The 22,574-nt window shown below is 39.2% G+C and overlaps 1 long non-coding RNA gene across 1 annotated transcript; it reads left to right on the forward strand.

Moving 5' to 3' along the window:
* The first annotated feature begins 291 nt into the window (after positions 1-291).
* Positions 292-17,454, forward strand: LOC105475292 (uncharacterized). The gene is made up of 4 exons (XR_983253.2): positions 292-428; positions 8,629-8,762; positions 9,528-9,889; positions 17,286-17,454. It is a non-coding gene; the product is annotated as an uncharacterized lncRNA (long non-coding RNA).
* Positions 17,455-22,574: the final 5,120 nt, after the last annotated feature.

Raw genomic sequence — 22,574 nt, forward strand, 5'->3', positions numbered from 1 at the left:
TGCCTCTAAGAACCATGGTTGGCCTTGGCTCTAGTTCTACAGAACCTCAATCCTGACACTCAGGAAACTGAGCCCCTTCGGACAAGTTTAGCCTGTCCCCGTGCTTTGGGCCAGCTCTGCCTGTAGTGAAGGTGAATTTTAAAGCACCAGACAGGTATCAAATCAACATTACTTCTAGGTTCACCCTGAGCAGATGCCCTGATTCTAGTAGAATTCTTGATATCTTTTTCCATGGTAGCTTACGGCAACAAGGACAAAGGGAGATTCTCAATAATAGTTAGAGCAGGGCAACAGAAATCAAAGTCAAAGAGGCAGTGCTGAGCATAACGTGGGAAGGTTAAAGAGAGGCTGTGGCTAGGATGATCAATCATAAATCAAAGTGTGAGGGATAAGACTGAGACTGAATATGGTGCCTCAGATGGGCAAAGGTAAAACCGTGGTTTTAAGGATGAAAATCATGAGCAGTATAAGGGTGTGTTCTGTGATAGAAGCTGTGTGACATGGCAGAGGGCTCCATGGCTCAGAGGACAACATAAGACTGAACATAGGCCTAGGTTCTATTCTGTAGACAAAAGGAATCTATTTAAAATTATGAACAGGAACATGACATGACCTGATACACGTTTTAGAAATCTCATTCCAGTGTCAGTGTGATAGATTAGAAAAGAATAAGGTGAAAGGTAGCAAGAACATACGGAAACAAGAAATGACAAAAGTGTAAATTAGGGCACTGGAATTGGGGTATGTTTGAAAGATATTAAAGAAATACAATTGATAGAAATTGATAAGCAGTTGGCAGCTGGATCTGGGTAAGGGCAAATTGTGGTATTTTGGGATCATTCCCAGGTCTGGCTTGGCAAATGTGTGCATGGTAGTTCTATTCACCAAGATAGGAAAATTCACAAAGAAGAGCAGATTTTTGAGTACAGATAATGAAGTCATTTTCAAAGACTCGTTTAAGCCAGCCAAAAGTATCCAGACCAAATCAGAGAGAGAGCATTCCTTCAGCTACTCTGGATTGGTATCCCACCCTTGAGGAGTAACTACAACTTGCTGCCAACATCTCACTGTGGGGTATTCACAGATGCTTAGAAGTATTTAAAAATAGACATCATTAGTGAACTTTATATAGTTTTTACTTTTTAGTGTAGATCTAATATTTCTTAATTTCTGGCCTTTGAAGAGGTGACAGAATCCTTCTTGTTATTGCCATGTCCAGATATAACTGTCTTAGGTGGACCTTGCCAGATGATTACAGTGTGATTTTCGATGTTCATTCTCATACACTGATGGAGGACTTTCAGTTGCTATTACCTTTCTGTGCAATACTTCGAAAAATGTGTCCCAAAAGTCTTAACATACTTATATTCTATGACTCAGCAATTCTTTTAAGAATTTGTCCTGTGGAAATTATCAGAGAGGTTCATGAAGATTTATGTAAGGTGATGTCTAGTACACTATTAGTCATAAGAGTAAAAAATCTAAAGGGTAACCAATAGAATTGGTCAGCAAGCAACTGGAAATAAGCTGACCCCTTACTAGTCCGGTTTTCTCCAGTTGAATGGGTATATTTAATCTGCAGATTCCACTTTTTCCTTATCTCTTCCATCCTCCCTCAACCCTGATCTTAATCTTATTGTCATGCTACTTGATTAAGATCAGGGTTGAGGGAGGATGGAAGAGATCTTATTGTCTTACTGTCTTAATCTTATTGTCATGCTACATGAAATGTATATTTCATGTTTGGTTCAGTCCTGCCCTTTCCAAGACTATTCATTCTGCACTCTAAATGTTACCTGCCCTTTCTTTATCTAGTCTTCACAATTCTGGTCTTCTCTAGACAATAGACTGTAAATCTGAAACTTAAGTGCATATAACAATACAGGGAAGGCCAAACCCATTATATGTTCTCAACTCTTCTCCATGATGAGATGTTTATTTTAGCACTAATCTTCTGAACCCATGTCCTACATTTCTTGGGTTCACAGAGGATGGGAATTCCAACCAAAGCAGAAAACAGGAATGCTGCATCAGTGAGTCAGACAAACACTCTAGAAAATGAAGTTTCCTGGCATTTTGCTTCTGTTTGGCCATTTATTTCTCTCTACAATTGGGTTCATCCTGGCCTTTGATATATTTGAGGAATGCTTATGTACTGCTTTTCTGGAAAGTTAAACTAAATCAATGTTTCCAAGACATATTTCACTTGAAAAGAGTTACCATTATCCCTGAAGTAGATGGAATTCATTGTAAAAGTATGTTTATTGAATATATTCACACAGCTAATATTTCCTCTGCAGTTAATGACTAACAACAAAACCAAGAACTGAAAACACTGACAAGAAATTTACCTTTAGAGAGTTAAAAACTGTAAAAGGGATGCATAAAACCTTCTAAAACTGCATGAAGCCCCCCAGGGGAGCCACAGCAAATTTACAAAGGTGCCATAGGAAGTTTAGTTTTCAGGAGGAACACAGTGACATCTGTCAGACACCATGCAAACTACTAGCTCCAAGATCGTTCAGTGTCAGCACTGGATGAATTTACAGTCCTGATGACATCATATCATTCTGAAACATTTGCAACGGTGATAAAAAGAACCAAATGAAAATCAATGTGGAACAAGAAATAAGAGCAATAATGTTCATCTGTTTCTAAGGTTTGAGAATTTCCGCAGTGACCAATAGATGTATACATACATACCTTTGGTAAATAGTTGCAGTTATTTCAGAATGACCTGTGAGATTTCTCTGCCTTTACATATTATTTTTCAAAATAGCATTCATGTTTTAGGATATAAATAAAGTTGTTTGAACCTAACTGCTTAACAAACAGATCCATTGGGTATTTCTTTTGCCTAGAGACTCTGTAAAAAAAATTACTAGACATTAAGGGTACAGAGGCTAGAGAAAGTTCAAGAACCTCTGCCTAAATGCTATGAAATGAGACATAAACTATACATTGTTATTATATATTGGCCCTTTTGCAAAATTCAAATGAAAAACTTTCTATAAAGATTTATGGCCAGACACGGTGGCTCACGCCTGTAATCCCAGCACTTTGTGAGGCCGAGGTGGGTGTCTCATGAGGTCAAAAGATCGAGACCATCCTGGCCAACATGGTGAAACCCCGTCTCTACTAAAATTACAAAAATTAGCTGGGCATGGTGGCACGCGCCTGTAGTCCTAGCTACTTGGGAGGCTGAGGCAGGAGAATGGTGTGAACCCGGGAGGCGGAGCTTGCAGTGAGCCGGGATTGTGCCGCTGCACTCCAGCTTGGGCGATAGAGCGAGACTCCTTATCAAAGAAAAAATACATACATTTATTTGGGTATTACAAAAAGTATTTAGCCTCTAAATATAAAGAAATTCTTGGTTTTTATCTTTATGGAACTAAATAATGGCAGCCATAGTGTAGGATTTTATAGAGGTAAACACTAAGTCTTTAGTTTCAGAAGAATTAATTTTTTTCTACCATCTTTGATTTCATGTTTCTGTAATTTAAGGCAGCACAAACTTTTAGGCAACAAACTTTTAAGCAAAGTGCCCAGTAATTAGTTGCCAAATAATTTATTTGTATGGAAGTCTCTCTTTAGCTCTTTTCACTGACGCACAAAAGTAGTAAGGAAACTTTAACCTCACTAATATTAGAAGAAATACCTGAGGCAGTGCCAATCAAGTCAAATTATTTTACAAAATTGCAGGTGCACATTTTGTTTTTAATATTCAAACCAACACGTTATTCAAATCAGCTTACTTTATGTAAATTAGTCCCTTCAAAAAGCCTCCTTAATCCAGGCAGTTATTAAATGAAATGGGATTTACCTTAACTAATGTCTGCACAAAGAGGGAAAAATGCACCAGAGAAATCCTTTCATAGCTTGGAAGTACTGGGCTTACACTAGTTTACTTACAACCCCTCCTCAGGCAAGAACAAGGAACAGAGTGTAATTACTTTCTTGACTGTCATTTTTACAGTTCCAATTTGACCCTGCATTTAAGGAGAAGAGAGGCATACAAACACAGAGCCCTTTTTTCTCTACCAGTCTGGCTTAGTGATTAGGAAAAGGAGACATCAATTTTGCCATTAATTTCCAAAGGGACATATTTAAGGAAGCCTGTACCATTGCGCTTGGAAAATGCACTAGACTGCTTTTCCAACTGTCCTGTCTTGTTGCTTGAAATCAAAATCATTTTTATTAAAAAACAGACTTCCATTTAGAAGGAAATAGGATGCCTTTTTTTAAAAAGAAGCGAGAGGAAAGAGGGAAGGAAAGAAGGAGAGGGGAGAGGAGAGGAGAGAAGGGAAGGGAAAAAGGAAGGAGGGAAGGAAGGAAGGAAAGAAGGAAGGAAGGAAGCAAGCAAGGAAGGAAGGAAAGGAGAGAGAGAGATAAGGAAGGAAGGAAGGAAAGAAAAGAAAGAAAGAAAGAAAGAAAGAAAGAAAGAAAGAAAGAAAGAAAGAAAGAAAGAAAGAAAGAAAGAAAGAGAGAAGAGAGGAAGGAAGGGAGGAAGAGAGGGAGGGAGGAAGGAAGGAAGGAAGGAAGGAAGGAAGGAAGGAAGGAAGGAAGGAAGGAAGGAAGGAAGGAAGGAAGGAAGGAAGGAGAGAGAAAGGAAGAAGAAAGAAGGGAAAGGAAGAAAGGAATGAAGGAGAGGGAGAGAAAGAAAGAAAGGAAAGAAAGAAAGGAAAGAAAAAAAGGAAAGAGAAAGAAAGAGAGAGATAAAGAAAGAAAAGAAAGAAAGAAAAGAAAAAAGTAAGAGAGAAAGAAGAGAGAAAAGAACATAAAAGAAAAAAAGAAAAGAGACTTGCAGCAGGATGGATTTTTTTGTTGCATTAAACAGCTATGTACAAAAATAATAATAACACATCTCAAGATTTATAATCCTGAGACATGAATCAAGCATGAGCTTTAAAGTATCAAACTGAAGTTTAGGAGATGAAGGTGAGTTTTAAGGTCTCTTTTTTTTTTAATTTTTCAATTGCTATTTATCGTTATTAAAGAATAAATTGAGAGAAACCCACTGAAGTTTGGAGCCAAATCCACAGTCACAGGTTACATTGTTTTGTTTTAGTTTCATTTTTTTGTAACTAAACAAATGTTGATTGTAAATTAGCATCACAAATTGTTTTGTTTTAGTTATATTCTTTTGTTCAGACATTGCATTTATTAATGTAATACTGATAAGCCAAAACCTTGTCACTTGGAAAGCTGGGAAAATTTCTTCTTACAGTGTCTTTTTCAAGGTAGCAGCTCACATTCCATACTCAATAGAAAGTGACACTTAATTTGGCAGATCCTGGTTTTAGGAACCCAAGAGAATAAAACTGTTCTGGTAACATAGGTATACAATGGAGGTTGAGCCAGGGTGAAGTTCACTATGTCAAAGTGTCATAAACAACCTAAGTTGAGAACAGGGGTGGGGTTGGTACAAGAGGGATTTTGAGGGAAACCATGGAATTTATGTTTTTATAATTAGCTGTATTTATATAAGACTTCCATTTTGTCAAGTGATTTTTTTGTATTTAATATATTAGACACCTTCATTTCAGATCCTAAATAATCAGTGTAGAATAAGCTCCAAAGACTAAGAGTCACTCCCGAAAGTTGGAAACAAAATCAGAAATGTCATCCTCTGAAACTGAAGTTAATTAACATAGGATACGATTAGCCTTCTCCAAAAGTGACCCACGACAGGCTTTTTGAAGTGAATATTGCAGGAGACTGGTGTGTCTCTAACTCTCTTCAGGGGACTAAGTCACTATAACCTGAGCTTTGACTTTGAATAACCTGGAAGACCACATTTTACTCATAAATGCTAACGAAATGACCTGGCAATCTGCATGAAGTTTAGAAAACAGTGTTGAAAAATAACCATTTATTAGAGTTTATCCAGAGACCTGGAATCTAGATGATAAAAGCCACTAGAGATACATACTCTGTGGTAAAGCATGTATAATTCTTTAATTTTTGCCATAACTCAAAAGAAATATCCATCAAGCCTACTCAGTTTATTTCACCATGATTTCATATATTCATGTTTGCCTCACAATTTCTTGGTTAGCACCCTGGATTCCAGGAAAGCTTGATAATGGGAAGAGATACATGAGATAAGGTTTTCTAGTGACAAGAAAAGCAAATGCCCACTGAATATTAATGTTGGCACTTGTTTATACATCAGTCTATGCGCCTTGTCAGCCTGAAGTCAATCCCCAGAAGCTCATCATTCCTAAGGGAACTGATAGCAATAAGTGTCTTGAAACTGGATTCTGAACCTACAGAGATTTCATCAGTCTGCAAAAGAACTCTGCCTGAGCAATTATGTGAAACGGTAAAATGTAACACAGAGGATACACCATTATGCCTTTTTGCAAATCCCTGGAATGTACAGCACTGAAAGTGAGCCCTAATGTAAACTAGGAACCCTGGATGATAATGATGTGTCAATGTAGGTTCACCAGGTTTAACCAATGTACCACTGCAGTGGGGGATGCTGACAGTCAGAGAGCTGTGCATGTTGGAGTATATGGCAGCTCTTTGTGCAGTACTTTTCATTCAATTACGCAGTGGACCTAAAACTCTTCTAGAAATATGAAATCAATTTCCTGTAGAGGTTCAGTACCACTTTATTAATGAATTTCAGCCACCTCAGAAAGACCAGCCTAGAGGGTAGCTGGGTTGGGCACTGATGAAGAGACGTCTCTGGTCTGCAAGTTTGTGATAAAGAGTTTGACTCCATTTTTGATGTTTGACTGTTGACAGCTTTCAAATACCATCACTTCTTCTTCTTCCACTGCCCCATCTGGGCAAGCTGATAGGAAAGCCCAAATGTTCCCTCCTTTGACACCATGGCAACCTGGAGTTCAAAGCACACACTTTGGCATGAAGGAGAACCTAGTGAAAACCCTGACGTGCTCCTCCTTGGGTGACATCAGATAGTTCATTTATCCTCTCTGAGCCTCAGCTTCTTTATATGTAAAAGGAGGTAATAAATATGTACCTTCAGTGCTGTGAGAGTTAAATCAAAAAACATACAGAAAGCATATGGCAAGGTGCCTGACACATAGTAAGACTTAACACAGTAATTGCCATACTCTGCCCAAAGTGAATCCTGTTGGACTTGATTTAGATGCTATTCTTCATGCCAAAAAGAATATATCTTTTCTGACTCCTCAGAGGGTCTAAGGTACGCAGAACTAAGAGCAAGAGATGGCAGACTACAAGACCAGGCCCTTGGATTTTAAAAAGGCATTCCCAAGCAATAAGTTGTTAGGGTCAAAAATTTCATAAAACATATTGGCTGTATCAAGCTTTCTTGTTAATACAATAGATACAAATTTCATTAATTTGAATCTAAACATAAATCATTGGGTAGACCATGAATTTTCTGCAATTAATAATAAATGTCATAATATAAGAAAGTTATTATTGCAGCAAATACCAAATGAGGACACAAAACAATAATGGAACACAAAAAAGAAGGTCAAGCAGAATTTGGATAAGGAAAGGAAAACTTGGCAGAGATAACAGTTATAACCAAATCTAGCTAAGGTGTTTGTTAATTCATTAATGCAGAACAATGGAAATTAACATCAGCTTACATTGAGCCATTATACTAAACAGCACAATGAAATTAAATACTATATTAACTGTAGGGTGTCACTGAGGACATCAATCACTACATCAAAAATGGTCCTATTGTCACAGAATCAGAAATAGTGGTACTTTTCCTAAACAGTCTGTTTGTGGGTGCCTGAAGGGCCCTGTGAATATAATGGTTGTGTTTTCTTCTTCATGATGGCTGCTAGAGAAAACTTGTTGACTACCCCTTGCAAGGATCTATGATATCATAATTAGCATTTGTATATTCTGGAATTCCTTTACTTCTATTTTACATATTATACATATTCCCTTTGTCCAAATTCCCCAATTATTTTTAATTTATTCCAACATGATGTAATGTATGTATTTTTGCAAACCATCTTTCAATAATAGTATGAGGTAAAAACAAATTTTTGAATGTAATAAGAAACTTTCAGGATGTGATCCAAAAAATGAAATAGATGCTATGTGGATGACTGTCTCGTTAACATAGCTTTCAGTCTTGTAAGTTTTTGTTTTTGTTTTTGTTTTTGTTTCTGTTGCTGGTCTTGTGTCTTATCTCACCTATACCGCAATTCAGGGCACATAGCATAGTCTTACATGGTATGGCTCTTGTATTCGTTAAGCAACAAAGAAAGCAGGAGAAGCAAGAAGGAAAGTAAAGTCCTAGATCCCACCGTTTCTGCCATTTCTGCCCTGGTGGGCCCAGAGTCAGGATTTGCATTCCCGTGGGCCTTGCAATATGTTATTCTGCCTTCTATATTGAGCCAACTGAGAAAATAGCCTTGTCACTGGGGAGTACACAGGCAGCTTTCTCCAGGCAGTCTGTTCTGGGGAGCCAGCCCTTATAGTGTTTGGAAACACCAACTGCCCAGCTTCTGGAGACTTTGGAGCACATGAGATGTTGCCATCCACCTGCTGGAGAGAAGTACCTAGTACCTAGTCCCATGGAAAGCTGTATTTGGTACAGCCTCACTCCCACCCCCCATCCGGAAAAGGGTTCTTCCAGGACTTAGCTGGTTTGTTTTCCAGGCCATCCTGAATGAGAAACCAACCCTGACAGCACCGTGAAGGTCCACTCGCAGTCACTTCTGCTTGTTGCCCCCAGTCATCTGTGGGTAAATGTTTAACCACAGGTCTCCAGTGGAGAGAACAGGAAAGCTCAGGTTTGTAGTGTTTGCCATTTTCCATCCTATTTCAAGCTACTAAGGTAACATCACAGCACACACATTTGGAAGAAGCTATGCAGCCTCTCACCATTAGGTTTATTCCCTTTGGGCAGACACAGCAAATGTAAACAACTCCAAGATTATTGATAATCATGAAATGGAGTGCAGTAATTAGAAAATGATGTGTTCTGAGTAATAACCTGTGTTTTAAATTTAATTTTTTAATTGTAAGTTTATATCATTTAGTTTTTAATAATAGTTGTGCTTAATATTAGGCTCATAAAATTCATAAAAATATAACAATTGGCTCTCACAAGTCAGTGCAAACTGGTTCCAACAGAACACATTTTGGTTTGTTGTTGTTTAAGCTTTGTTGAGATGTAACTGATACACAAAAATTGCACATATTTACTGCATACAATTTAATTAGTTTAGACATACACATATGCCTGTGATATCATCACACAATCAAGGTACTAAACATGTATGTCACCTCCAAAATTATATTGTGTTATTTTGTGTGCTTGTGTGTGTGTGTGTTGGTAAAATTTAACATGAGATCAATTGTCTTAGCATATTTTGAAGTGCACAATACGCTCATTGTAGGTTTCATGTTGTACAGTAGATCTCTACAACTTAATCATCCTGTATAACTGAAACTCACCACACCTTGTTTCATAAAGCTTCCCTAAAAGTTAACGGATAGCTTGGTGCCTCTTGGCAATTTTTTTAATCTTTTTTTGTTTGTTTATTTCTCACAAGGATTCAGGACAGAAGGAAGACATCAATACCAGATTGCAAAGAATGGCATGCATTATCTTTATTGTTGATGACGTTTAACACAGAAAACCTGGGCGAGTTCCACAAATTTTCATGTGAAGCAAGTGAAATATAAATATGAGATGATCTTATGTCACTCGTTTTTGAAAAGCCTGGAAAGAAACAGCTACAGAAGTTGAAGAAAAATAACAATCACATTTTTTATTCCCTAAAATACAGATTTCAGTATTTGTTCATGACTTCTGCAGTCAATAATAAGAACTATTATTTCTGGACCTTGTAGTCTAACAGGAAGTTTTCACTAATTCTCAATAAGCAGTCGTTGAATGAGTGCTTTTGATGAGGTGAACAACTAACATTTTAATAGTATTTTGTAGTCTACATATACTCTCCTATTTACCCCTCCCTAAAAACCTGAGAAGGTGGTCTTATTTTCATCTGTATTGTGTCCATTAAGAAATAGAGGCATCTGGGCAGGGCAGGGTGGCTCACGCCTGTAATCCCAGAGCTTTGGGAGACTAAGGAGGGTGGATCATGAGGTCAAGAGATCAAGACCATCCTGGCCAACATGGTGAAACCCCTTGTCTACTAAAAGTACAAAAATTAGCCAGGTGTGGTGGTGCGCACCTGTAGTCCCAGCTACTCAGGAGGCTGAAGCAGGAAAATCGCTTGAATCCAGGAGTTGGAGGTTGCAGTGAGCCAAGATTGTGCCACTGCACTACAGCCTGGCAACAGAACAAGACTCCATCTCAAAAAAAAAAAAAAAAAAAAAGAAATAGAGGCATCTTCAGTGATTTGCCCAAGGCCACACAATACAGTAAGTAGAAAAGATAAATCTCTTCTCCTTCCCGCCATTCTTCTTTCCTTTATTTCTTTACAAAGATTTAGAGGTAGTGTATTAGTGTGTTAGTGCTGCTATAACAAAATACCACGGACTGGGTGGCTTAAACAACAGAAATTTATTTTCTCACAGTTGTGAAGGCTGGGAGAAGTCCAAGATAAAGATGCCTTGGGGTTGGTTTCTGTTGAGGCTTCTCTTCCTGGCTTATAGACACATGACTGTTCCTTTGTGCAAGGTGTGGACAGAACGAGAGAGAGAGAGAGATCTGATCTCTCTTCTGCTTCTTATAAGGAAACTAGTCCTATCAGATTAAGGCCCCACACTTCTGATCTCACTCAACCTTAGTTAACTCTCTAAAGGCCCTATCTCCAAATAGGGTCACACTGGATTAGGGCTTCAACATATGAATTTTATGAGGATACAATTCAGTCTGTAATATGTAGCTATTACAATGCAGACAGTAAACTAGAGCAGGAAATGTAGTGACAAACAAGAAAGACCTAGTCCCTGATTTCATGGTGTTTACAATGCAGAACAGACACTGAATGCATCCACATTTTCTCACACACAGCACTATCTATGGAAGACATAATGTTCACCCCAGTCTTCTTCATACTATGATTTTTCCCCAAAAAAAAATCTTTTTGTGTACCTTTAAAGGATAAACTTCCGACCACCTTTTATCTTATTCATCTGTCTTTAAATTTGTGGAGACTGACTTAATACAATTTTCTTGGAAATCAAAGGAAAGAGGAAGAGGAAGTGGGGTCCCCCCTGAAGACAGAAGAAGCGTTAGGCCAAGGCTTGTCTACATGAATGCTGTGTTGCCATGATGAAAGACAAGGAATGTTTTTGTGAATTCTGTGCAGGCAGGTGCTTTGCCTCTTTATCCTATTTAGACCAGTGAAGAGCAGAAAGCTTTCTCTTTTCATGAGTCCCAAAAATCAACAGGTACTATATCTAAGGAGTCTCTGCTGTTAAGCTGAAGCAAATTCACAAGTGATTCAGAATTTTTTTTTAAGAACAAAAAAACTGGACTCAACAGCATCACAGCCCTTTGAGTCCATGATTCTGCATCATCTTCCTGCAGTGCAAATGGTATTTAAAAAAAAAAATGAGAGAAAAGAAAAAACATTATAAGATCTGTTTAATGACATGCAAATGAAACAGCTACTAGGTCACCAAGCACCATGGATTCTAATTCTGCAGTGCTTTCTGAATCCATCCTCTGCTTCCCAACTGGTGAAAGTTTATATAGAATCAGATATAATATTGACTGTGAGTAAAAGGAATCTAGCTTCAGCTTCTGTCTCTAGTCTCATGGTTACTAGTTCTATGAGCTTGAGCAAAACACCTAGTCTTGAGGAGCCTTGGTTTCCTTACCTTAAAAATTATAATAAAAATAATAGTGCTATGCTAGGCTCTCTCAAGGAAGAGACACACATTTCTAGTTATCTCAGGATATCATCAAGATATTACATATGATAGAAAAATGTTCTGCACAGCAAAGGAAAGAACAGTGTGCAGAGACAACCTATGGATTGAAGAAAAATATTTGCAAGCCATACATTTGATAGAGGGTTAATATCCAAAGTATATAAGTGGCCCAATGAACTCAATAGGATTTAAAAAAAAAAAACAGTTAAAAAACGGGCAAGGGACCAAAATAGACTTTCTCAAAGGAAGACATAGAAATGGCCAACAGGCATATGAAAAAAAATGTTCAATATTGCCAATCAATAAGGAAATGCAAATTAAAACTGCAATGAGATATGTCTCACACCTGTAAGAATGACTGTTATCAAAAAGACAAAAGATAACAAGCATTGGTGAGGATGTACAGAAAAGTGAATCCTTGTACACTGTTGGTGGGAATGTAAATTAGTCCAGTCATTACGGAAAACAGTATGCAGGTTTCTCAAAAAACCAAAAATAGAATCACCATATGAGTCAGTAATGCCACTTCTGGGTATTTAACCAAAAGATTTGAAATTAGTTTGTAGAAGAGATGTTTGCACTCTCATGTTCATTGCAGCAGTATTCACAATAACGAAATTATGGAGTCAACCTAGATGACCATCAACCAATGGGTGAATGAATAAAGAAAATATGGTATACTTGCACAATGGAATAATATATTTGGCCTTAAAAAAGAAAGAAATTCTGTCATTTCCAACAAAATAGATGGAATTGGAGAGCATTGTGCTAAATGAAATAAGCCAAACACAGAAAGACAAACACCTCATATTCTCATTTCTATGTGGAATAAAAACAATCTAACTCATAGAAACAGAGAGTAGAATGATGGTTAGAGCAGCAAGGCCGTGGGAGGAATAGGGAGACGGTGGTCAAAGGGTACAAAATCTCAGATGGGAGAAATGATTTATTTTAGTTCTATTGCACAGTGTGGTGAATATAATTATTAATAGACTATTGTGCATTTCAAGATTGCTAAGAGAGATTTCTAAACTTCTCATCACAAAAACTGTTAAGTATTTGTGGTGATGGATATGTTAACTAGCTTGATTTAATTATTGTACACATTGCACTAAAAAATTATAATATCACTCAGACCCCATAAATTTAACAACTATAAATTTACAATTTTAAAAATATAAATAAACAGGAAGAAAAGGAAATAGTCACCACCCAGATGACCAGGACGTCATTGATCATGATTCAAAACAGGGCAGATGTGACTCCGATGACCCTATAGGACAAAAACTCATCCATTTAAAGATGAGAGTTTGTTACTCCCTACACTAGCAGCTCTGCCTAAATGGTGACAGTCCCTTTCTCTCTCTCTGCTTTTCTTATACCTGCTCCCTTCTATTCTACACCAACTAACTTCCCTCTACGCTTAATGTTATGACTCCTGCTAACTTCCTTTTCCTATTGCCTTCCTTCTATCGCCTTTTCTACATGTATTTCTCTTCTGCTTCTACTTCCCACTGCACCCTTTTTGTGTTTCATTTTTAAGCTGTCTGAAAGACAAGGTCAGATCTGATTACTACTCCAAATAGAATTCTATCTTTGGGACAGAGCTTGCTGCTGTCTCTTGTAGACACTGGCCAGCCTGTGGATGGCTGCCTTGGAGATTGATGATGCTCATCCTTGATACACTCAAGTGTGGCTAAAGTGCCGAGGCCACACAGGACAAAGCATGGTTACATCTGCACATAGAACCTACTAAAAGAGAGCTGGTAACAGGCAGGTGCCCTGAGGTTTATCAGAAAGGGCTAGTGTAGCTGAACACAAGCTTACATGACCTGCCCAGTACAGGTGTTTGTGAAAATAGGATAAGATTTATAGCAACTTGTCTAGTGTCTGGCCTATAACAGATGTTCAGTAAATCTTAGCCCCTCTCTTTTGATCGCCATTGCCACTATGCCAGTACAGGCCTAAGTCTTCTCTTAAAACTGCAATAGGTTCCCACAAGTCTCCTTGCCTCCATGGTCTTCTCTCCTCAAATTCATCTCCCACAACTCTACCATAGTTATCTGTAGAACCCAGGTAGAATTATTCATTTGTTTAATATATTTAAGATAAATTACATCCTTGCTATGTGCTAGACACTGTCTTAGATAATAGGAATAAAGAAATTTACAAGGTATGTATTCTATCTTCGAGGGGCTCAAAGGACAGTATAGAAAACCAATCATCATAAATATATACAATAAAAGGTTCATTAGAGGAAAAAAAGAGACAAATACTTCCCTGGTTAGAAAATGAAGACGTTTCTAAAGAGAAAGGAGAAAGTGAGTCTGGAGGAATACAGCAGCTCAGAAAATGCTCAAGGAGAAGTTCATTTCACAAAGAGGACCAGATCATGAAGAACTTCAGTTCCCATGAAAAGAATCCAAGTATTCTGAGACAAAGAGAAAAACTAATTTTAGGGGATACTAATTATGGTGAATGTTAAAAAAAAAGAAAAAAAACTAGTTCATAATCCATTGGTCCAGGAAATGCTGGGTTAAATGAAGAAAACAATGGTAACAGGTTTCTTTGCCATAGGATTTCTTAAAGCTTTTAATAGGCAAATGCATATTGTGAATCTCCAAGAATGTGATGAAGGAGAATTTGATGTAGGACATTTTCCAAACCTATATGACCTGGGACTTCTTTTTTTTTCTCATGGGACATCAGGCAGGACATGCTATGACATTCTAGGATATATTAAGTTTTTGTCTAAGAGGAGTCATTGAGGAGTTTCAGCAGAAGAGTGAGGTGAAAAAAATCCACTTGACCTCAATATCCTATAGAATGAAGTGCAAACTCTTTGTCCTGCCCTCCCAGCTTGGCCTCATCCTGCCTTTTCATCCACAACTCCTGGCTCCTTCCCTCCATGGTTTTAAACCCGAGACAAACTCAACATTTTGGTTTTGCATATGTGTATTCCCTTGCTTCTGAGCTCTTGCACAGTCTCCTTTTGAAATTCTACTTGCCTTTCAGGCTACCTCTCAAAGACCCCTCTGTCTTCAGTAGAGTTTTCCATGAGTCCCAACACAACGTCAATGGTAACTTCTCTACACACTCTTTGTTCATTCCTTATATTCCTAGTTAGCCCTATTTCATTCCATTTTGTCTAATAGATGGCAGTGTTCATGTGTAATGGGAGCAAGTTGCAGGTGGAAACGCTGGTCACTACTCGCCAGAACCTCCAGGCATCAAATCTAATTTTTTCCTTCTATGTTCCTACTTCCTCTTTGTGATTTTGAGACGAACCCTCCTCCCACTTATCTCCACTACACAAACATACCACACACAGCAGAGGTTTCCAAAATTTCTCTCACTTCACACAAATGTGCAGAAAAAATTCAGCTTCTTTATTTTGTCTGTAAGCAATCTAATCTTTCTCATTAGCACCCACCTACTGAGTGGTGATAAAAACTGAGCTCATTTCTCTCTTGTAATCTATTTCTCTCTAGATAACTCAGTCTTTTTTGGTTAGATATTCTCTCTCTCTCTCTCTTTTCTTCCCCAAGGGGACATCTGGGTGTATGAAGCATGTTTTCTGTATCATCCTGACAGTAGGGAGTGGAGGGCTGGGATTAACATTTTCCATCCTTATGCTTCTCTCTGGACAGGCCATCATGGAAGTGCCACTGAGCCTGTTTCTGGGCATTGTACTGGCAACTGCTGTTAAGCTTGGCAGCTGGTAGGATTCATGGCCTGTCCTTTTTCAGTTTCATTAAGACCTTGCAGTCTGATTTAAGCCTATCTTATGTCTCACTGAGGCAGCTGGTCTTGGCTCAGGGGGATTATACTGCCACTCTCAGCTACAGGGCCATCCCACTCTGCCACAGCAGCCCTCCCCATGCCAGAATCCCAGCTCATTTTCTCTTCCCCTTTCCCCTCCAGGGCCTGCAAGAAAATATGGGACTCTGTCCAAGTGGGACTGGAATGAAAGACAGTCTAGGAGAGCTAAAGCCAGTATATAAGGCACAAGACAGTTAGTTGCTCAATAAAAATTTGAATGGAGGGCTCCAAGAGGAAAAGATAATTTTTATAAATTTTAATTTTATCAGTGCCTATTATCTTGTTTTCAAGAAGTTATGCTATAAATGATCATATGCCCTTTATCCAAAAATTTTAATGTTTCTTATAACCATTTTAACACATTAAAAAATTGATTTCTTCCTTCTTTTAGCTTATCATCACCATCCAATAACATCGTTTCAACAGAAGGAAATCCCCTACCCTCACGTACTTTAAATTCGAAGAAAAATAATCATGGTATAGATACACAAATGAGGAACAAGCAAAAGCATCATTTTAGTAGGAGCAAGGACCCTATTCTAGATGTTTTAAATTTTAAGAAAAATAATCATAATACAAGATATATAAATGGAGAATAAGCAGACAAGAATTCTTGAACAAAATATTACCTTTTTTTTTTTTTTTTTTTTTTTTTGGTGACAGAGCCTTGCTCTGTCACCCAGGCTGGAGTGGAGTGGTATGATCTCAGTTCACTGCAACCTCTGCCTCCCGAGTTCAAGCAATTCTCTCGCCTCAGCCTCCTGAGTAGCTGGGATTACAGGCACCTACCACCATGCCCAGCTAATTTTTGCATTTTTAGTAGAGACGGGGTTTCGCCATGTTGGCCAGGCTGGTCTTGAACTCCTGACCTCCAGTGTACCCCCCCACCTTGGCCTCCCAAAGTGCCGGGTTTGCAGATGTGAGCCACTATGCCTGGCCAAAATGTTACCTTTAAATTGGAAAACAAACTGAGGACCTCACAGACAAATCAGTGGGCAGGCTGAGAGACAGAAAGTCTAAAAATGAGATATTGGAAGAAAGGGCGTGAGAGAGGTGGACTTTGGAATTTGTGAAATGAGTAATCAGAACATTTCTCTCATTAATTATGCTCCATAAAGGTAACAGCACAATATTATTCAGGTGAAAATAGTATCTCTAAGGATGACTGTCTGTAATAAATGGATTCCAAATTAATAGAATCTTTTAAATAGTCTTCTAAAACATAGGTTCAGAATAAAAATAGTTGAAGAATAAAGAACATTGAACCCTGATTAATAGGTTGATTGCATCTGTTCTTTTTCTTCTGTATTAGCTCACTGGTCAGAGATTGGCTTACAGCTTCCTGTTAATTGTGACATTAGCAAAATGCCACACTTGCTATTTAAGGAGAGAGAGAAATCCAGACAGCTTTTAGCATATGAGTAATCAGCCATTTAGTGGGCAGTACTAAAGGTTGGATGCGAGGAGGGGTGAATTAGGTATCCTTTTAGTAGTGGGTCAAAGGAAAGTAGAAGCTTTAGATATCATTTTCTTTCCTGGGAATATTCTGGAAGTTTTTATTTAAAAAAAAAAAAGATACTTTATATCAAATACAGAGTCATTAGTTCACTGGTTTATTTCTTTTTATTTCTCTTTTTAAGCAAAGCCTTCCCGGAAGATTGCTGCAGCATGGAAGTGTGAAGCCAAGCATTGACTACTCTATCACACCAAATATCATCTCTTTTCCTCTGGAAGGTGCTGAAAGGTTCATTTAATCCAATGACTCAATTGGAACCTTTTATAATGCATTTTATATGACACACAATTTATCTAGGTTTTAAAAATGCATTGGAAGAATACCTTTGCACATTTCAATGACCCTGAGAGAGCCTCGGTTACTTTAGACTATATGGATATTGTGCTACAACCTGCCTGCTTAACGGTAAACTTTTATCTCCAATTAACTTCTGCCTCTGATCTATTTAAACCTCAGAGAAGCAGGGAGAGGTAGAGAGTCAGACAGAGGCAAAGGGTGAAACTGCCTTTGGGAAACTATGACTGAGACAGTGAAAAAGATCTAACTTAACCGACTCCATCTTGCTTCCAACCTCCAAGCCGTCCTTATTCATTTCTGGGTGTGGGCTGAACTAACTTTGGGAGAAACTTAGTTTATAATTTATAGTCTAAACAAAGACAGTAACAGCCCTTTCCCAAAGCAGGCCTCCTTCTTGGCTGGGGACTAGACTGCCTTTATAGATCTAACATTAGCCACAAGATTAGAAATTATGGTTTAGGAATCACGCAGCTAGAGGCTACAAGATTCTGACCCTCCCTAAACTGCTTCTAAGATCAGTACTTGAGATATTTTGCAGACCCTGCACTTGATAGATCAGCTGGCACCACCCAGATCAATAAACTGGCTCATTTGATCCTGTGGCCTCAACCCAGGAACTGACTCAGCACAAGAAGACAGCGTTGACTACCTATGATTTCATCCCTGACCAATTATCACTCCTGGCTCACTGGCTTTCCCCCACCCACCAAGTTATCCTTAAAAACTCTGCTCCCTGAATGCTCAGGGAAACTGATTTGAGTAATAATAAAACTAGGGTCTCCCACACAGTCAGCTCTGCATGAATTACTCTTTCTCTATTGCATTTCCCCATCTTGATGAATCGGTTCTGTCTAAGCAGTTGCCAAGGTAAACCCCTTGGGTGGTTATAAATTTGGGGGCTCATCCTGGATTGCCCTTGTGGCTACCTATCCATGGTTCAGTGGCCCCCCACACCAGCGATGGATCCAGAAGCCAGCCCAAGTGGCTGCCTAGTTATCTTGGACTGGGGGCTGACTCTGGTACTCTCTCTGCTGGTGGGGTGCTCCCGACCCAATGTGCATAGATTTAATTGCAATGGAGAAATAGTCCTGGGGAGATGTCCCTTAACTGTAGCCCTATCACAGAGTATCTCTCTGTAGCCCTATGGTAGGGTGCCTGCCTGTAACCCCATTTTAGGATGTCTGAATTGGTGAGTATCCTAGGCACTGCCAATACCTCCTTCCTTCTCCTGACTGGTTCTGTAGCCCTGTGGTGGGGAATCTGTAGCCCCATTGTAGGGTGTCTATAGTTCCACCATGGGATATTTGTGTCTGTAGCTTCATTGCAGGGTGTTTGTTCGGCTCCTGGGAGGTCTCAATTGGCTCTTTCTAACTAGTAGGAAGAGTCCTGGTTTAGGAGACTTCTCCTCAATCAGGAAGATTTTGAGGAGGTTTCTCAGATGGAGAATAGGAGGATAGTTTGGAAGGGATACTCTTGGAGTTCTTGGTTAGGGATCTAATTTGTAAGGCCTTCTGTCCAACTCGTCTTTGTGTGTGTTTGTACATATGGAAGAGATCTCAGAGGGGTTGCTGATGGAAGTCCTCATTTGTCTGGTTACATTCAATGAGCTCTAAAGAAGGCTAACCAGGCCTGTCTCTCAGGCCTGTCTGCTCTTCCCTTTGCCCAGAGACTCCATTGTGAATTACCGTTCAGAGATCATCTGTCCCCACCTGGAGTGGATCAAAGACAACAGGGACCAACGGGAAACAATTTGAGCTTTGCCAGGCTGATACTGGCTGCTAAACAACTGACTAATGTTTGTTTTGTTATGTGTATTTTGCTGGTTGGAAAATGTTAATTTGGTTCCGTATGTAACCCATTGGGCAGCATCTTGCAAATTAAGAATCTTGTCTATGTCTCTATGAAATAGTAATGGGTGATTTTCTCTTGTAAAGTGGATTGAACCCCACAGCTATAGCACAAGCGAGCAGGGACGTCAGAAGCCACTCCGTTCTTCTGGAAGCTGCAGAGAAAGGGAATCCAGAAACCTGGTATGCCAGCAAAAAGGGTAAGAAATTCTTACCAGCCAAGTTTCTGGTCTCTCTCTCTCTTTCTGTTTCTCTGTCTGAGTAAAACAGTAAACTATTGGTCTCCTCTGCAAGAGTTTGATGAATAGAAAAAAGGATTTGTGAGACTAGTCTTAGGCTGCAACAAATCTGGTATACCTTGTGCTAAGAATTTGTCTTTCTGTGTTCTGTAATGGGGAAAGGGGTATCACAGGATAGAACGTGGGTTTAGGACCCCTATAAGCCTGCTTTTCAAGCCAGCTTGGCAGGCTGGTCATTTACAAACTTTGCTATGGCTCCCTGAAACCAATACTGTATGAAATGCCTCTGTCTTGTTTTGTGTCCTTAAGAGCTTAACCTTGTGACCACGTGGGGATACTTTCTTTTGGTTTCCACCATCCAGAGGACAGGAATTTGGGGGTTCATGTCATAGTTAGTCCTAAAAAAATTTCTTGAGCAGTTAAAAGCCTTTCAAGCTTGAAATTGGCTTCTCTAGGCTCCTTCTGGGAAAAGTAATAGAAACTGCTCAATGCTGTATACTTAGTAGCTAAGGCTTTATCTTTTGACAGTGGTGGCCTGAGTTCAATTGTTGGCTTCTGGATTGATTCCTTTCTGGTTTGTTATTTGTGTAACTTGGCCATTTATTGAGTTTTTTCCCCCATCGTTAGCTTCTGATTTCCTCTCTTGAATTTTCCTTTCTCTGAACCACCTTGTAGAGATTCCAAATCTTGTAAAAAAGAAACAGTTTACCATGTCTTTGAAGCATGTAGGAGGTTACCTTTGGTAAAGTTCAGAAACTAGAACTATTGGCTGCTTGGCATGGCTAAAGTTGGGTAATAAGAGATCTGAAAGGATTTCTTTTTTAAAGAGCACTATGGTTAAAAGTCAGCTTAATTAAAAGTGGATAAACAAGCTATAGATATATTTTTAAAGCCTTTATGTTTTTCTCTTCTTGGAACTTGTTTTTCTGGGAAAAGGTTTTTTCTTCTCAGTCGGCTGAATTATTTTTCTCCTTTTTTTTTTTTTTTTTTTTTCTGTCTTGCCACTCTTAATGCACACGAGAGGCCCTAAGATAATTTCTGGTAGCCTGAAACTCATTGGGAAAAACTGAGGAAGTGCCAAAAAACCGGTTTTGGGAAAAAATCCTTTATTTTCCTCATGAAATCCCAGGAATTAAAAGTGGATAGATCCCTCTCAAAATCAAAGGCCCTGTTCTGTTTTGTATTGTGTTATCTGATGGTTTTGAGTTTTGGAAGTATCAGAAATTACTTCACATTATGAGGGAGCTTTGGTGTGTAATAACCAGGTAGGAAATATACTTTAAGGGATGGCTAATAGTTATTATGGAGGGATACTTGACTCTTTGCACACTTGGATCAGAGATGCACACTGTTGGTCACCTGGAAGGAAACATCCCCACTTGCCCAGCAAGATGAGACTCCCGTGAGAGATGGGCTGATGACAAAATGAGCTGATTGGCTTTGGGCTGCCTTGCAATGAAATGCAGAGTAGAAGCACTGCACTGTCCTCTCCCATAGTATTTCCCTCCTTTTGGGGAGCCAGGATCCAGTATAAAATGACGCCCTCAATTTTGGGGATCTGTCTTTGCCTTCAACTGCTTGTTTGCTGCCTATTTGACCCTAGAAATGCATGCTTTCATGGCCCTGTTCCCCCAAGGGCTCCACCCTGAAGCCAGTAATCCAATAAAAAATCTGGCAAATGAAAAATTTTACAAGTGCTGCATCTTCTGTCTCTCTGTCTGTGTATTTATATGTGTTATATGTTTATACACAAGAGCTCCGATTAATTGGCTTAGAAAAATAAGCGGGATCAAAGGACAAGGAGGCCAACTAAAAGCTGCAAAAACGAGGAGGATCTTGCCTTTCTTCACCCTCCACTGCACCTGGGGGGGCATGAGTTGGCAGGTTGAACTGATAATAGAAACAGTCCAGGTTAGCAAAGCAACACAGAGAAGAGCCTGGACAGTGCTCCCCAGACTCAGCAAACACTGGCTGCATATGGCCACCGGGATTCAGGATCAGAAGATCCAAACCACAGAGGGGCACTCATTTGCACAAATGAGGACAGAGACAGAAATAAAATCCTAGAGTCAGTATAAGGGTATGCACATTCGTTGGAGGAAGGCAGTATCAAAAAGGCAATGAACAGTTGATCCCATAGTAAGAGAGTCAAGGTCAGCAACAAGTGAAGCCAAAGAAACAGCAGACAAGATGTCACCTCCAAAAATGATCCGTGTCCACAGTGCTTGTAGATCAGCAGCACCCTTTTACCAAAGTGAAGAACTTCCCTTAGTATGCCCACAAGGACATGATTCCTTCTTTCTTAAGGAGACCACATCTTATTAATGATGTGGACATTTGAAACACTACATTCCACAACGATTTAATTGACACCTGCAGCCCTGAATTCCCCTTCTGGAAAGATCATGTCAGCCCACACTGAATGCTTGTTCTGAATTGGCAAATAGCACTTAGAAGTGTGGGACAATGGTCTGCTACCCTCCACTAAGTCATGTCATGCTTTCTTCTTCATGATGCCCCATGGCCCTCTGCGTCCTGGCCTCCTGTTTACAATAGATTTAAAGAAGATATCCAGCAATTTCAGGTCATAGTTCCTCACCAAAGAGTTAATGAACTGGTTGAGGCTGAAACCCCTACTGTACATTGGAATCACCAGGGGACCTCCTGCAAAACAGTCAGCATGTATTGTACATTGGAATCACCTGGGGACCTCCTACAAAACAGCGTGTAGGGTACAGCATGTAGGGTATACCCTGGATATGGGTATATTTTATAAACTCCCCAGAAGAGTCTAATATCCTTCCAGGGTTGTAAATGACTATCCAACTGAAGGCATTACACATAAGCAGCAAAACAATGTAAAGCCACAGAGAGCACAGCACAGTGTACCACAGATCGACATCACTGCCGTCGCAAGTCAGCCACGATAAAGCATGCACAGAGTCATTTTGTTCTTTGTTTGATAAAATGGCAAACCTGAAAAGCCAAAAATAAACAAGTTTCCAGTCAATTGGAAAGTAACTGGGTTAA

The sequence above is a fragment of the Macaca nemestrina genome, chromosome 4 (assembly GCF_043159975.1).
Source record: "Macaca nemestrina isolate mMacNem1 chromosome 4, mMacNem.hap1, whole genome shotgun sequence".
Lineage (NCBI taxonomy): Eukaryota > Metazoa > Chordata > Mammalia > Primates > Cercopithecidae > Macaca > Macaca nemestrina.